This window comes from Sardina pilchardus, chromosome 17 (assembly GCF_963854185.1).
Source record: "Sardina pilchardus chromosome 17, fSarPil1.1, whole genome shotgun sequence".
Classification (NCBI taxonomy): domain Eukaryota; kingdom Metazoa; phylum Chordata; class Actinopteri; order Clupeiformes; family Clupeidae; genus Sardina; species Sardina pilchardus.
The window spans coordinates 30,764,411-30,779,153 of NC_085010.1; positions in this window are offsets into that span (position 1 = coordinate 30,764,411).

The window sequence follows — 14,743 nt, forward strand, 5'->3', positions numbered from 1 at the left end:
CTACCCACACACACACACACAATATTAGATATTTATTCTGCCTCCCACCTCCCTCCCTCTCTCACACACACGAGACTTTCAAGGATCACCTCATGGCACTAATGCGACTGCTGTGGCATCTCCCAGCGCATGAATGGACAGAGAAATGTGTGTGTGTGTGTGTGTGTGTCTGTGTGTGTGTGTGTGTGTGTGTGTGTGTGTGTTTGTGTGTGTCTGTGTCTGTGTGTGTGTGTGTGCGCGCACGTGTGTGTGTGTGTGTGTGTGTGTGTGTGTATGAGAGTCTCTGTGAGTATGTACATTGTGAGAGAGAGACATAGCAAGACTTCTCTGGACTTCCTCTAATTTTGCTCTCTTTTCATCCCTTAAGTGTGCCAAGACCAACATGCTGCCTGACATGCAACAACAAAAAAAAAACACTTGGACAAGCGCACCGTGGCTAGTGCTATCATCATCACCATCATTGGCGGATGACAAACCCGCTCCGACGACATAAATGATATTTCTCGCGAAAACACTGCTCACCTTCATCACCTCCATCATTCCCCTTTAACTCCCATCATGCAATGCTCCATCCTGCCATCAATCACGCGCCGGGCCTGTCCACCGCTGACTGCCCATGGCTGCCCCTGACTGGCCTGAGCTGTGGGATTTCGGCGCGTGTTGTAGATGTGGCCGCTGATAGGATGTGACATCTTTATTAAGCACAAATCAGCAGCCTTGCTCTCATTCTCCCGCGGACGGGCGGAACCGTGTTCGCTGTGAGCAGTGCCTTTTCTTGGGCAGCTCCCGCTCTATATCCCCCCCTCTTTTTATCTCTCGCCTCTCTCTCTCTCTCTCTATCTTTCTCTCTCTCTCTCTCTCGCTCTACCACATATCTAACCCATTATCTACATCCCCCTTTACCATCCATTATCCTGTGATGAAGTCGCAAGGTCTCTGTCACCAGGAAATAAAGACTCGGCCAACCCAGCCCCCGCTACAGCAGCCTGCCATCGCCACAGACGAGGCAATCGGCCACCTAATAGGAGTTTGATCATGTGTCCTTAAATGAACAACAAAGGACGTTTTATCAGTGCGACTGTGGGCTTTTTAAAGTGTGTCTTTGTGCCAACCGAATGACTTCAGTCACCTCCAGAAGTTATCCACCAAAAAAAAAGGTTTACTTCTGATGCGCCCCAGACGGTCGCCTTTTTTGCAGAGACAGCAGAACCCTCCCTTGTCAATATGTCACAGCGACAGAGCAAAGACTGTGGAGATTAGTGCAGTCTCTAGTTTTTCTGGAGTTTCCCATAAATGAAAATCACTGTTTTGGGCTGAACGTTTTGGCAAATGGAGGGGGTTAGCGGCAAAGACAGTCTGAGAGAAAAAGGATTAGGAAAACAAATATTTTTGCTCACCTCAGCGCATCCCTCTTGCATACGTTAAAACTGCTCAGGAAGGAGGAGGAGGAGAGGCGGATTTTGCATTGGTTTGGATAAGAAAGTTTTCTTCCCAACACACAACTCAGTCAAAGTAAACTTTAAAATACAGTCATGCTCCTTATTCATGCCACCGTTGTTTGCCTGCCCTCCTGGTGTTTGCTTTGCTTTAGGATGTTGTTGCCAAGCTAAGATTAATCTGGCCTTGAAATCTCCAGTCTCCTCCCTGCACATTCATTAATCAATGCAGACATGCAAATCCAATTTTCCTTTCCTGAAGTGCTACTTGGGCGATTGAGCAGAAAGCCATTCTGGAGACATGACGCCCACCCCCCCCAAGCCCCACTTCCCACCCTTCCCCTATCCACCCCATAGTACACGCGTGGGAAAATTATTAGATCTATTTATCTTTCTCTCTCTCACTCTGTGTTTGGCCTTTAGTCGTCGTCCTCAGGTCATGATGATCCTCAATAAGCTTGTGAGCGCTCCTAGCGCCAAGCGGTGCTACTCTTCCACAAACAGCCTCCGATTTGGCTCATTGCTATTGCTCGCTGCTCTCTCCCCCTCTCTCTCTCTCTCCACCCTCCACACATTCACCATGTTAGACTTGAGAACTCGGAGTGCTGCTCGGCAAAATCGATGCACCTCATCCTCCAGGGGAGGTGAACTTCTCTTTTTGGGGAATCAGAGATATATTGAAAGTGAGAGGGGCCTGACAACACAATAGACGAGGCCTGACTCTTGACTTACAGGAGTCAGACTGATCGGAGAGACTCCAGATTTCTCAGCTGGGCTGTTTATCTTGTATGATGCTTTTTTTTTTGGTCTTTCATCTTTTTTTGGTGAACCACTGGAGGCGATGTGCGCTGGCTGGCGGGCCTTCTGGCACCACAGAACAGCAACTCTGTTTCAAATCTACGGGCAGAGGTCCACCACGGGCCTCAAAGCCAACCGAGAGTATCTGCCAGAAACTTCCATCTTTTCCTTACAAACATGTACGTGGCTAGAGAATCGAATTTCTTTTGGCTAAATGAAGCCTCGGTCACACAAGGTGACCCTTTTTCCCTGCTAGATAAATGGTGGCGTTGTTTTTCCGCTGACTCAACAATGTTTTATCAATTCATAAGGCAAGGCGCCATGACGGCACATGGGAGATAAGGGTAATTATCATAAGATAAGAGACATTTCGATCAGAGACAGAAAGGGAAAGGATGAAAAATCAAGAGCACTGAAGTCTTTTTCAGCTTGGCACTGACTTCAAGTGAAGCTAATGGAGCATTGCATATTCCACGACCATTTATTAGTGAGGTGCAGGTGTGTGCATTGTGTGTGTGTACAGAGAAGGCACAATGGTCATTAACGTTTGTATGCGTATGCATGTGCATAATTGCATCATCTACGTATGAAAGCCTCCTGTAAGCAAAAATGTGTAAATGTATACTGGGTGTTATAGTAGAGGGGATATAGTACATGACCTGTATATGTATATCGGTGTGTATGTGCGTATGTACACGTAAGTGTGTGTGTGTATAGTGTGTGTGTGTGTGTGTGCACCCGCCTACGCCTGCCCGAGCCTCTCCTGGCGGGTTAATGGTGCCACAGCTGTGGGCGCTGCTCTGACAGACGGAAGCAGAGCTCCGTGCAGGGGGCTGCGCTGAAATTAAATTAACGGCGACGAGCTCATTAGGTCTAATTCACTCGCTCGGTCCGAGAGCGCGGGAACGGGTTGGTACTGGCGAAGTCCCGGGGGCCGCACAACCACCCTGCCCCCCTCACCCCCCCACTCCTCCTCGTCCCCCGTTCCCAGCTTTATCTCAGGGAAAGTGTGGGCTTCGCCGAAGGGGTCTATCACCACCTGCTGTACACAGTTGTTTGATCGCAGATAAGAATCCCCCATTTCACTTGTCGTATACACACCATTGACCTGGGAGGGTTAAAGTCCCACTTGGAGAACTTTGGTTATTATTCTTTGGAAATTAAACTCAGCTGGAGTCCTTGGTGAGAGTGTGTGTGCCTGGGAAGAGCTCTGTCTTCGGTGGCTCCTCCACACTGGTGGTGATATGCAGCTTGTTACACGGTGGACTGAAAACATCATGTTCCACCACCCAGCTGCGACCATGCTCACAAGGCACTGTTCCACCTCTTTCCTTACAAACCCAATCCATCTTTCACTCCTCTATTCTCTCTGCACCGGTTCTCTTCGCATGTTTTGTTTTCTTTTATTTTTCTTGTTTTTTTTTTATTCTTTGTTTTAATCCTTGTTTATTTTGGACGACTGAATCTTGGCAAAACACATTTTTGCCTTCACTTCTCTGATTAAATCTTTCAACATCAGCACACTGGCTGCAGTGAAATAGAAAATGTTGGTGTATGAATGTATGATGTGTGAGTCAGCATGGGTAGAGACAACAGCTATATGTGAATGTAATGGTGTGTGTGTGTGTGTGTGTGTGCGTGCGTGCGTGCGTGCGTGTGTGCGTGTGTGCGTGCGCAGGCATGGGCAGTATTGATGATACATGTATTTAAAATACGTATTTCAAATACAAAATACTATTGAGTACAACATTTTAATGAGTTGAAGAAAATGGCTTTGTATTTGATATTAAAACTAGAAAAGCACTCAGAGAGCGCAGACCTCCATCTGTAATGTTCTTCTTAGGTTGCCATACATTTGAACCAGGGATTCCCAAACTGAGATGAATAAGGATATGGCGGACAGGTGCTAAAAGTTTACTTTCTATAATCTTTTGTTATTCATTCATGAATAAATGCATAATTTCAGGTCATAATGATATGGAGAATTAAAGTATATAATTTGTAAACTCTATAGTAGGCCTAGGCCTATGTTTTTGTTAAAAAAAAAAAAGGGTGGCTTATCAAACATGATGCCTGGAATGCGTCAATAGAATGTGTCAATAGGATGTAGAAGGGGGAGTACGTGGGAAAAAAAGTTTGGGAACCGCTGACCTAAACTATTCAGATTGCCACCACGTGGTCATACCATGCCATTACACCACTAAGCGAAAAACATAAATCGGAATCCTGGCGGATTTTAGTCATTTCTTCTTTGGGTAATTTCTGACCTTCCCTGAAAATTTCAACGAAATTCATCCATCACTTTTTGAGTTATCTTGCTAACAAACAGACAGACAGACAGACAAACGCCAGTCCCCGATGAAGACATAACCTCCTTTGCGGAGGTAAAAATCTATAGGTGTGTCATATTTTTGTTGTTTAAAAATAATGGTAAAACCAGTAGGCTACTTTTGGTGATATAAGGACATTATAAAAATGAAAAACAATTCATGTAACCTTTGACTGGTGCTCACTTAGTCATTTGCCCAGATGTGAATATTAAGATTCAGGAAAGTGAACCAGTGTGAAATGAGTAACGTGTAGGCAGTGTTACATGTATTCCACATTACGTATTTAAAATGCAAAATATGAAACCATATGACCAAATGAGCCATACAAACTATTTTTATACTATTTAGGTGGGTGGTATTACACTTTAAATCATTATAACATGCACACTTGCACTCAAATTCAAATATTTTTGAACCACACCATGTAGCCTTATGTATCTCTCAGGTGGTTCTTTATATCCTTCTCTGTTTATATTCATCGCCAAGTGAAAAACCTCTCAATGAGCGTAGAATGTCAAATGTTTTGTTGTAGGCCAATAGGCCTATATCCCGCCAGCATGTTTTAGGGCAGTAGGTTCTTGTTCCTTGACAGTGCTCTGCAAAATTCAGGTTAGATTAGATTGTGCAGAGTACAAGTACAAAGTCACATAAATCACAAGTCTACTGCCAATAAAATATAATGCAACATTCATGTAATCCAAAGTATTCAAAATATACATTACTCACTTTGAGTAATCTATAGGAATACATTCATACTGTAAATACATTTTAGGGCATGTATTCAGTAATCTGTAGTGGAGTATATTTTGAAAGTAACCTTTTTTCCCCAACACTGCATGTTGTGCACACACATTTACCATGACATCAAAATAGGGTCACCTGGTGTCAAAAAAGGTTGGAAACCTCTGCTTTAAGCCCACATTATGTGGCTCACAACATATTCAGTGGTTAGTTTGTGCCACTTGTCAAGTTCAGTTGTGACTTATATTTCTGATACTGTACGCTATGAGATGTTACAGGCAGGTCAGCAGTTGATCTGTTGACTGTTTGCAGATTTATGGCATGTCGAGGCAGAAAAGCTGTTGCTCTCCAACACTGCCCACTTAATCAACCGAGTCAGTGTGCTGATGAAGGAATGGATTAAATAAACGGTTGTGGAAGGTTTGCTCCTTTCTGATTTCAAGCTCCCTTTAAAAACAAAAAACACAGTTGTTGTTTTTTTTCATATACACGGTATGGCCACTGTATTTTGTAGTTTATTTTGAAGCACTTAAAATTAGGGGTATTTTGATATTTTAATTGAAAATACATTCTGATGTATTTTTGCCCATCCCGTGTGTATGCGTGTGTGCGCGCGCGCGTGTGTGTGTGTGTGTGTGTGTGCGTGCGTGCGTGCGTGCGTGCGCGCGCGTGTGTGTGTGTGTGTGCGTGCGTGCGCGCGTGTGTGTGTGTGTGTGCTCCAGCTCCCTCTTCTGGCCCAGTTCATTTGCATGATTATGATTACCTGTGCGAGCCTGCACTCTCCTCAGCCTCAGGTGAGCGATGTGATGAGGTTGGAGTTCCTCGCGCTCAGCACTGAATGACTCAAATTGGTCTGTGTAATCCACCCTGAAATTCAAGGAGGCAACATCTTTACTGCACCTCATGTTGCAAATTGCTGAGTCTTGCAGTGAGGGAGAGTGAGGGTGTGTGTGTGCGTGCAGTGAGGGAGATGTGACGGTTTAGAGGAAGAGCAGTAATTAAGGGTGATTTTGAAGCCCTTTTGATTACCCAGTCTGTTTTTTCCCCCTTTTCTTTTTCTCTTGCAGTTTTGTTCCAATGGTCTGAGGTTGATTACTTTCATCATCACATACTACTCTTGGTCACACCACGTCACAAAGCACCATCTGTGGATACGCTGGAGAAGATGAGATAGTGTTGGGTTATTATGTCTAGATGGTGGTGACCTCTAACCTTTTTTTTAATTTGTAAAATGTCAGTGATGAGCCCATGGTTGTTTCTCTCTTTGATTATTGTGACTGAACTGCATGGATGGTGCCGATATCATCCCTCACCTGTTTCCCTCTGATTAGTGAAAAGTGTGAATTCTGAGGCTAGTATAGCATTTTATTCATCTTCATTTATACGGCAGAATGCCGTGCATGGGAGAATCACAAGCCCTTTCAGTTAGTTCTCTCACTGCGCGCTAGATAAGCCGTTTTCAGTAGATATATTGGATTTATCAATGCAGCACTCCTATCACCGTAGTGGACTTCACTTTTTCGAATGCCAAGCAGAGATTTCATTTGTAATCTCTGAAGGAGTCTTGCAACACTGAGGTATCATAGAGCAAAAAAAAAAAAAAAAAAAAAAATCATCAGTGAGAGTCGGGGGAGTGCAGGAGATTTACTGTAGAAGAATAGTATCATATATTCAACACTATATCGCTTATGTTAAGCCAAACTCATTCTCCTGCCAGTTGTGGAGCTGCACTGGCAAGATTAATATCAGTCACATTGCACCGATGTTTATATATGCACCATAAGAAATGGGAAGGGGTATACCCAGAAATGAAGTATTGGTCTTTGGTTGGACCACAGGTGCTGCGGAACCACACTAACGGTAATAAGGTTGCCTAGAGTATCAACAGTGCAGATTGATTCAGTCCCCCTTCCCCCACCATGCTAACCTAATTCCGAGGCAAATCAATAGAGGGAGATGACAACCGAAATGGATGGTGGCACCGGTATTGATATGTGGGATCAAATCTAAAACAGGCTTTCACTCTGGTGTCATTCGTCCCCTGCTGCTGCCTTTGACGCTCGGAGTTGTTTCGTTCCCCCTCACCGATGAGACTGCAAGGGGTCCTCTGTGGCATGGAGTGTGAGATGCGATGTGTGGAGGTATATGGCAGCTTTTCCGCTGGAGTCCGTCAACACTGCTGCTTCTCGGCGCGGTGGGGCGGTTTGGCTATATTTAGCAGTCCAGGTCCACATCTCCCCCCCTTTGCATATGCCTCTCTATAGGGACACGGCTTGCCTTTCTCTCGCGCGCTCTGGCAATCAATATTAAATAACATCTACAGGGACTACCAGTGCAGCCAAGCGCAATGGCCTTCGGCAAGACCAGTCCCTGCCCACCTACTTTTCTATATATAACACCTGTCTGGGACGTAATGAACATCGTTACCAGCCAATGCATTCAACTCCACAGTGCCAGTGGAAAGTAACTGGGCAAAATCCGAGATGCATTACTTCCTACATTAAAATTGTGATACATTTAAAATGTGTCATATCTGCATAATGTGATTTCACTGATGTCAACACTCAGAATGACTCATCAAACCAATAAATAAATAAAATAGTATTAAAGGCGGGAAGTGTCTATGAAGAATGGCCAAGCAAGGGAGGACATGAAGCAGTAGATGGCAATAGTGTAATAATGGAATCCAGCTGAGGGACGTGGAATGACTCGGTCGGAGGGAGTTGTGAGACGACTGACGAGAAGGAAACTGGGCTGGTCTCCTCCCTCAGGGAGACGTGGGGTCGGAGCCGCTCTCCATGCGTTAGCACTGCGCTGCTTGACATGCATCTCACATATGCACATTTGCAAGCACGTGCGCACGCACGCACGCACACACACACACACACACACACACACAAACACTACTCACACACAAATGCACGCACGCACGCACGCACGCACACACACAAACACTACTCACACAAACACTACTCACACACAAATGCACGCACGCAACGCACGCACACACACAGACACTACTCACACACTCACTCACACACAAATGCAAACTCATACGCACATGCACCTTGAACCCATCAACACCTTTCTGCCAGCTGAAGTCCCCTCAGAGCCACACGTGCCACCACCCCGAAACCCAGCCACCCTCTGCAGCTCTGTGCCCTGCGTGACTCAGTCTGGCATCATGGACAGAGAGGAGCACCAACAAGCCTGAACAGGTCCAAACCGTAGAAGAAATAATCCAAGACACTGTACATTAGACTCTTAAAAATCCTACGCTTTAGTAGAATGTCCACTGGCGAAAAGCATGCCTTTCGTAATATCCTTAATGCATCCATATTTTCGGGGTCAATATTACGAGATAGACTCCCTTCCATGACTCCAAACAGATTTTAAAAGTTAACACCAAGTCTGACTGTTATGAGAACTGAATCATTAGTTATCTTATTACAGCCTGAATATAAATGTGTTGACTGAAACAAATGTGTACTGTCACATGATGTCCATTTGCATTGGTAGAGGAACACACATACATTTGTATACGCAAAGCACAACTTCCTGTGTAGTGGTCACATACGGTGCCCCTGAATATGGTGTTTGAGCCTCTTCATTTCAGATATACAGTATGTGGTGAGATGAGTGTGTCACTGTATCATTCAACTTTCTGAGACTATATGGAGAAGTCATCATGATTTAGGAATGCAATACATAGTGCAATACATAGACTCACCCAGACAGGTGAAGGTGAAGACAGGGGTGAACAAAAACAGGAAACTGTCACATTCTGAAATGCAAGTAAGAGGTGTCAGTACGGAAGCACAGTAATAACAGACCTCTTCTTAAAAAAATCATTACCTTCCCCAAATGGATGAATCCCATCAAATGCAAGGAAATGACAGTAATTAGGTGAGATGAGCCATTTACACACACGACACTCTCATCCATGTAAATGGGGCCCAGGCATGGGACGCACTGAGCGAGATTGTGCGGCTTGAATGCATTTACCCATTAGCTCTCTTTTTCCCCTCACCCTCATTTCTCAATTTTTTTGCCTCTCTGATCAATGGCACTGATTACTCTGAAAAGGTAGTGCTGCTTCATTGTGTGGAATGAGATGAGGCACCGACAGACACCATTTTGTGTGTGTGTGTGTGTGTGTGTGTGTGTGTGTGTGTGGTCTGCTGTCTCCTCTATGGCTACAGACGGTCTGTTTAGAGTTATCTCCATCACAGGATCTGGATAAATTAGTCTATAAATCTATACTGTGCTTATTTAAAAGCTTCTCTCACCTGCCCATAATGGAGATTCCGGAAAGTGGCAGTTCTATTGTGGTGAGTGAAGGGAGTCAAGGCAGTTTCCCCCTGTAGTATAACTCATGGCCAGGTACAAAAATAAGTAGCTTTAAATAATCCGTAGAGGGCGGGGTTTAATGATGCCTGTCTCTTTCCCCAGGAAGTGATTGATAGCGACACGCCCACCTGTGTCCATCATCTCCGTCTCTCGGTTGGGAGTTTCGGAGCGAGCGTTCGACTTAACTCACCTTACTTCTTGGCTCTGCCCTTGTTTGTACGGTAATGTTACAGCAAGCTGAGGTTGAAGCATTGCCCTCAAACAGTGCTCATTAATGGGTGAATGATTGGGCCCTCTTCGGCATAGGCTCTCCGTTGCCAGATTTCAGGGTAGTGGAGCACCCTGGTAGATGGATTGGTTCTACTTCTCCATCTCTCTCTCTCTCTCTCCTTCTCTCTCTCTCTCTCTCTCTGTACATACATACAGTATCTCCATCTCTCTATCTATGCAATCTCTCCAGCTCTCTCGACTGTCTCTCTTTCTTCTTCCTGGCCCCGGCTCTCTCTCCTCATCTCTCACCCTCACGCTCTCTATCTCTATCTCTATCTGTCTCCCTAATGAATGGATGTGCCGTGTCGCTGGGTGCAGAAAAATGAGCACTTCAGTCAGCTCTGGGGGAGGGGGGTGGTGGGGGATCCGATCCTCTATGGGCCCTGTGGGGTTGATTGATTAAACCCCAAATAGTGCACCAGGCTCCCTCTCACGCTCATCTGGTCCATGCTGTTGCTTGGGTTTTTGCCCGATACCGACAAGCACACAGAACTCTGTGTGTGTGTGTGTGTGTCTCTCTCTCTGTCTCTCTCTTCTCTCTTCTCTCTCTCTCTCTCTCTCTCTCTCTCTCTCTGTGTGTGTGTGTGAGCTGTGACTGTCAGACAACCATGGTCGATCTAACTGAGCAGCGATGAACAGGGCCCATCAATCGTGAGCTATGATCTATGGGTAAGTGTCTGCTGGCAGGGCAGGGCCGCTGTGCGAGTACACCCAGGCATGCTACTTATGCCTCACTTTTAGGCGGCTCATTTGCCACCCCTGTTAGGCTGTTTCTGGGCTAAAGCTAATCAAGCAGAGCAATTGTTAAGACACAAGCAATTGAATAAAATGAGCTTTGTGTCCAACAGTAATGAAAACATACCTGTGTGAGAGAAAACAGTGAGTCGTAAAAAAATGGGGGACAAAGTCACAGGTATGGAGGTCTGTATACACTCATATTCATACAAAAGAAAAGGTCTCACATAATCAGTGAAAAGGTCTCACATACAGTACTGTATATGTGCCTGCAGTTCACATGCAAAAGACACTCGAACATTTGTATGTATGCACAAAGCAAAACCATGAATTAGTATTACACACAAGTATTCACACACGCACTCACACACACACACACACACTCACCTGTTACTCTCCCTTTTGTGCCTCAGGTATGTCTCCAGGTGGAGACGTCAGCACGCGGGACAGAAATGCGAAGGCCGAAACAGCCTTGCAGCTGTCAGTGTAGCCTGCAGTGATACAATTCCATAAACAAGCTGCTTTTCTGCAAAAATATTTATACAAAATGGCCTGAAGCAGTAAGAAAATTATCACTGTTGTTCAGTGAGCTATCTTTTTTTACTTCCCTTATTTTTAAACAACCATCATCCCCAATCCTTTCGAGGGAAGGGAAGCTTTGGAAAAGACAGGGAGCATATCAAATATGGCAGGTCACAGAGAACACACCAATGTCAGCTTGATAAATATTAAAATGTTTAAAAATATAAAAAAGTATAACTCAACACAGATTCTATGTGAGCTCAGTATTTAAAAAGACACAACAAAGTCTTTTTAAAGCAAGTCACGTCACTCGGCAGCCATATTGGCCATGGGGTCGGGCAGCGACTTTGACCGGAACAAGACCAGGCTCTATCTAAATTAATGGGGAGAGAGCTGGATGTCCGTGTTCCGAGGTGTAAGAGACATAAAAATCACATGTTTGAAATCGCGATGAAAATCTGACTAAAATCGCTGAAAAAGTTTGGTGGTTTTGTATCAAATTAACGCTTAAAAAGCCTTTTTCTTACTGGTAATTTTGGACTGCGCATGCTCTATTCTTCACGACGCAGCCTTCAAAAAGCGTGACCGCCAAGGATCGGCCAAATGATTGGAGCAACGGCACTGGAAGAGGCGGGACATGTGCAAACCATAGCCAACCGGTGTAAACAACCGCCATCTTTCGTGTTACGAAGTTACCCCATGCTTTTCAATGGGCGATTTTTCCAGTGCAGTGTCTCCTCATATATAAGTGTCTCTGGACACAATCTTTGCCCTGCAAGCATACATTCAGATTGTTCTTCTTTTTTGGTGCAATAAAACTGGAATGAAACTCTGCAGCTACAGTACAGTATGATCATGCAAATCCTGCCCCAAACTTTATCTTTTCAAAGTACCTCCAGTCACTTTATTGCACACACCAATTTTTAATAATCCAGACTAGAGGCTTTGCACTGCAGCATCATCCACAGACTTCTCTCAAAGAAGAAAAACATCTGTATCTCTCTTGTTGCATGCAAAGTTCTCTTAAAGATCTTTCCAACAGACACGCCACTGAACATTGCGAATGACTGTAATTGGATGTGTCAAAAGGAAATGTCATTGTTTTAATTATTCACCAACCCTGGCACTGTACCCAAAGTCCTAGGACATTCTGATCAGAAGGACACAGAAATCAGCATCTCAGTTCAGATCACACAAAAATCCCTAAAAAGGCTGCTGGCTGCCATTCCCTGGCAGAAGAGGTCGAAGCTTCTTTTGCATTTGTGCCCAGACACTTCATGCATTTTCTTGTTGATTGCTTTATCGATTGGAATGGAAGTCTTTGCATGAATAAGCTGCCCTTTACTGATGATGCATGAGGCCAGGGCTTCTCTCTGGGGAAGAGACAGACTCCTGGCATTCTCTCTTTGTCACAGACATGTCACACTTCTTTAAAAGATGACAGGAGTGGCTCAAAATAAAACCCAGCAGAAAACATTGATAATATAAATTCTGATATGGAGCATGCAGGCTGATAGTTATGCCTAAATCTGAAAAAATAAATAAATAAATAAATAAGTGATCAGTTATATGGAGCTTGGATATCAGTAACCTTTTAACGAGTCTGAGAAACTCATTGTTTTATTTTATTTCTTTTATTATTTTACATATTTATTTTATTATTGTAGGCTATTACCTTCTTCCTCCTCACTCACACACACACACTATTTTATCAAAAGCTAGCCTACCTAATCTTTTTATCTTTTACTTTCCCAAGGTGTCATTATCCAGTCTGACTGACTGTGTGTGCTGTTTAGGATTAGGATTAAAATGACCGATCCAAGCAGGGCAGGATATGGTTACGATGACAATAAAGCTCTGAAGTTGAGGAAAACAGAATAGTGCAACCTGTTTGTTTGCTTATGCGTCCTGGTCCTGTCCTGTAGTTACCCAGAATGAGGGCATTCTAGGAATATTGCCGCCATGTTGGTAGCGCACTGAACGTAATATCCATTCATTCAGATGCAGAAGACAAGAAGCAGAAATATAGGCCTAGTATTAGCGATTCTTTTCCTCTTGCAGTCCTGGGTTGCGCTGTTACACCCCACTAACCTACACAGCAACATACGACCAAGAAGGCAAAAACTAAGTGATAGGAACACACTAATTCCTTGTAAAATGTCAATTACTGTACACTGTCCCTCTATAACAAATAAAGTTAATAGGCGGGAGTAAATCCATAGTAAAGTAAACTAAGGAGTCAGACTGCCAATATGGCTGTGCCCGCAAAGTTTTCACGTCATGATCCCGAGCCATGATGTAGTAGATGGTCCAGTCTATGGGATAGGCTAGTCTAAACCTGAGCTGCAGCTGCTTTCTTTGATAGGCCGTTTGGTTTTTCATCAAGCAAAGCATATTATGTTAAAAACAAACAAACAAAAAAGTCATTAATTTTAATCATAGCCTTATTTTCTAAGAACTCAGTTTTTAGGTGGCTAGTAAGCTAATTGTTTAGCCTACCTTACATTAGCTAGGCGCTAATATGATTCATTGCACCCTCAGAGACATCAGATTCGATCCAGACATCACCCACTGAGACGATGAAAACTCACACGTTTACCGTTTGTGTGATGACGGAGAGAAGAAAGGCGCACTTTTGTTCACAGTTCCTGCCAGAGTTTTGGATGGGAGGCAGACTAGTGGAAGGTAGGCTGTTCTTTTTGCCTTTTTGCTCATTAGACATTGGTTTTATCAAACCACAAGCACACAAACAGCAACTAGCGGACTTACCTGCAGGGTACGTTGAAACAAGCTTTTTGGCAGAAACAATCTGACAAAGTAGGCTAGGCTACCTGCTGACAGTAGAGCTACCTTTACCGAGTTACAGGCGGGTAGCCTACAGTAGTTAAATGGATCACTAATAGGCTTACTGATTTTTTTTTTTTTTTTTTTTTTTTTTTAATAGGCTTACTGATGCTAACTGACTTACAATGAGAATGACGTCTTCAAAAACGTTAGCCAAAACTAAGCTAGCCTAGCCTACTGCATGCAAACACTGAGCCAGCCAGCAAGCATCAACCCAAAACACACACAAACAATAAAATAACTAGAAATGCAATTCCAAGGAATTACCAGTGCATGAAAATGCAAAAATAGATAGATAATGTAGATATGGTTACTAAGGTGTAGCTAGGGTAAACATGGTGGTTGCATAGTTTACAGAGAGTTGATAGTGTGAAGGTAGACAGTTTAAAGATGAAACGTTCCAGTTCTAACTTAACTAATGATTTCTATTCATGTTAAAATGTTGATTAGCTAAATTAGCTAATGATTTCTAGCAGTTACGCTAAAAATGTTTATTATGCTAGCAATGCTAACTTTACTAACAATGCTAACCAGGTTGATTAGCTAACTTAACCGATGATTTCTAGCAGTAATGCTAAAAATGCCAACTATGCTAACAATGCTAAATTTGCTAACAATGCTAACCAGGTTGATTAGCTAACTTAGTTGATGATTTTTTGCAGTTATGCTAAAAATGCTAACTATGCTAACAATGCTAACCATGCTAACTAGCTAACT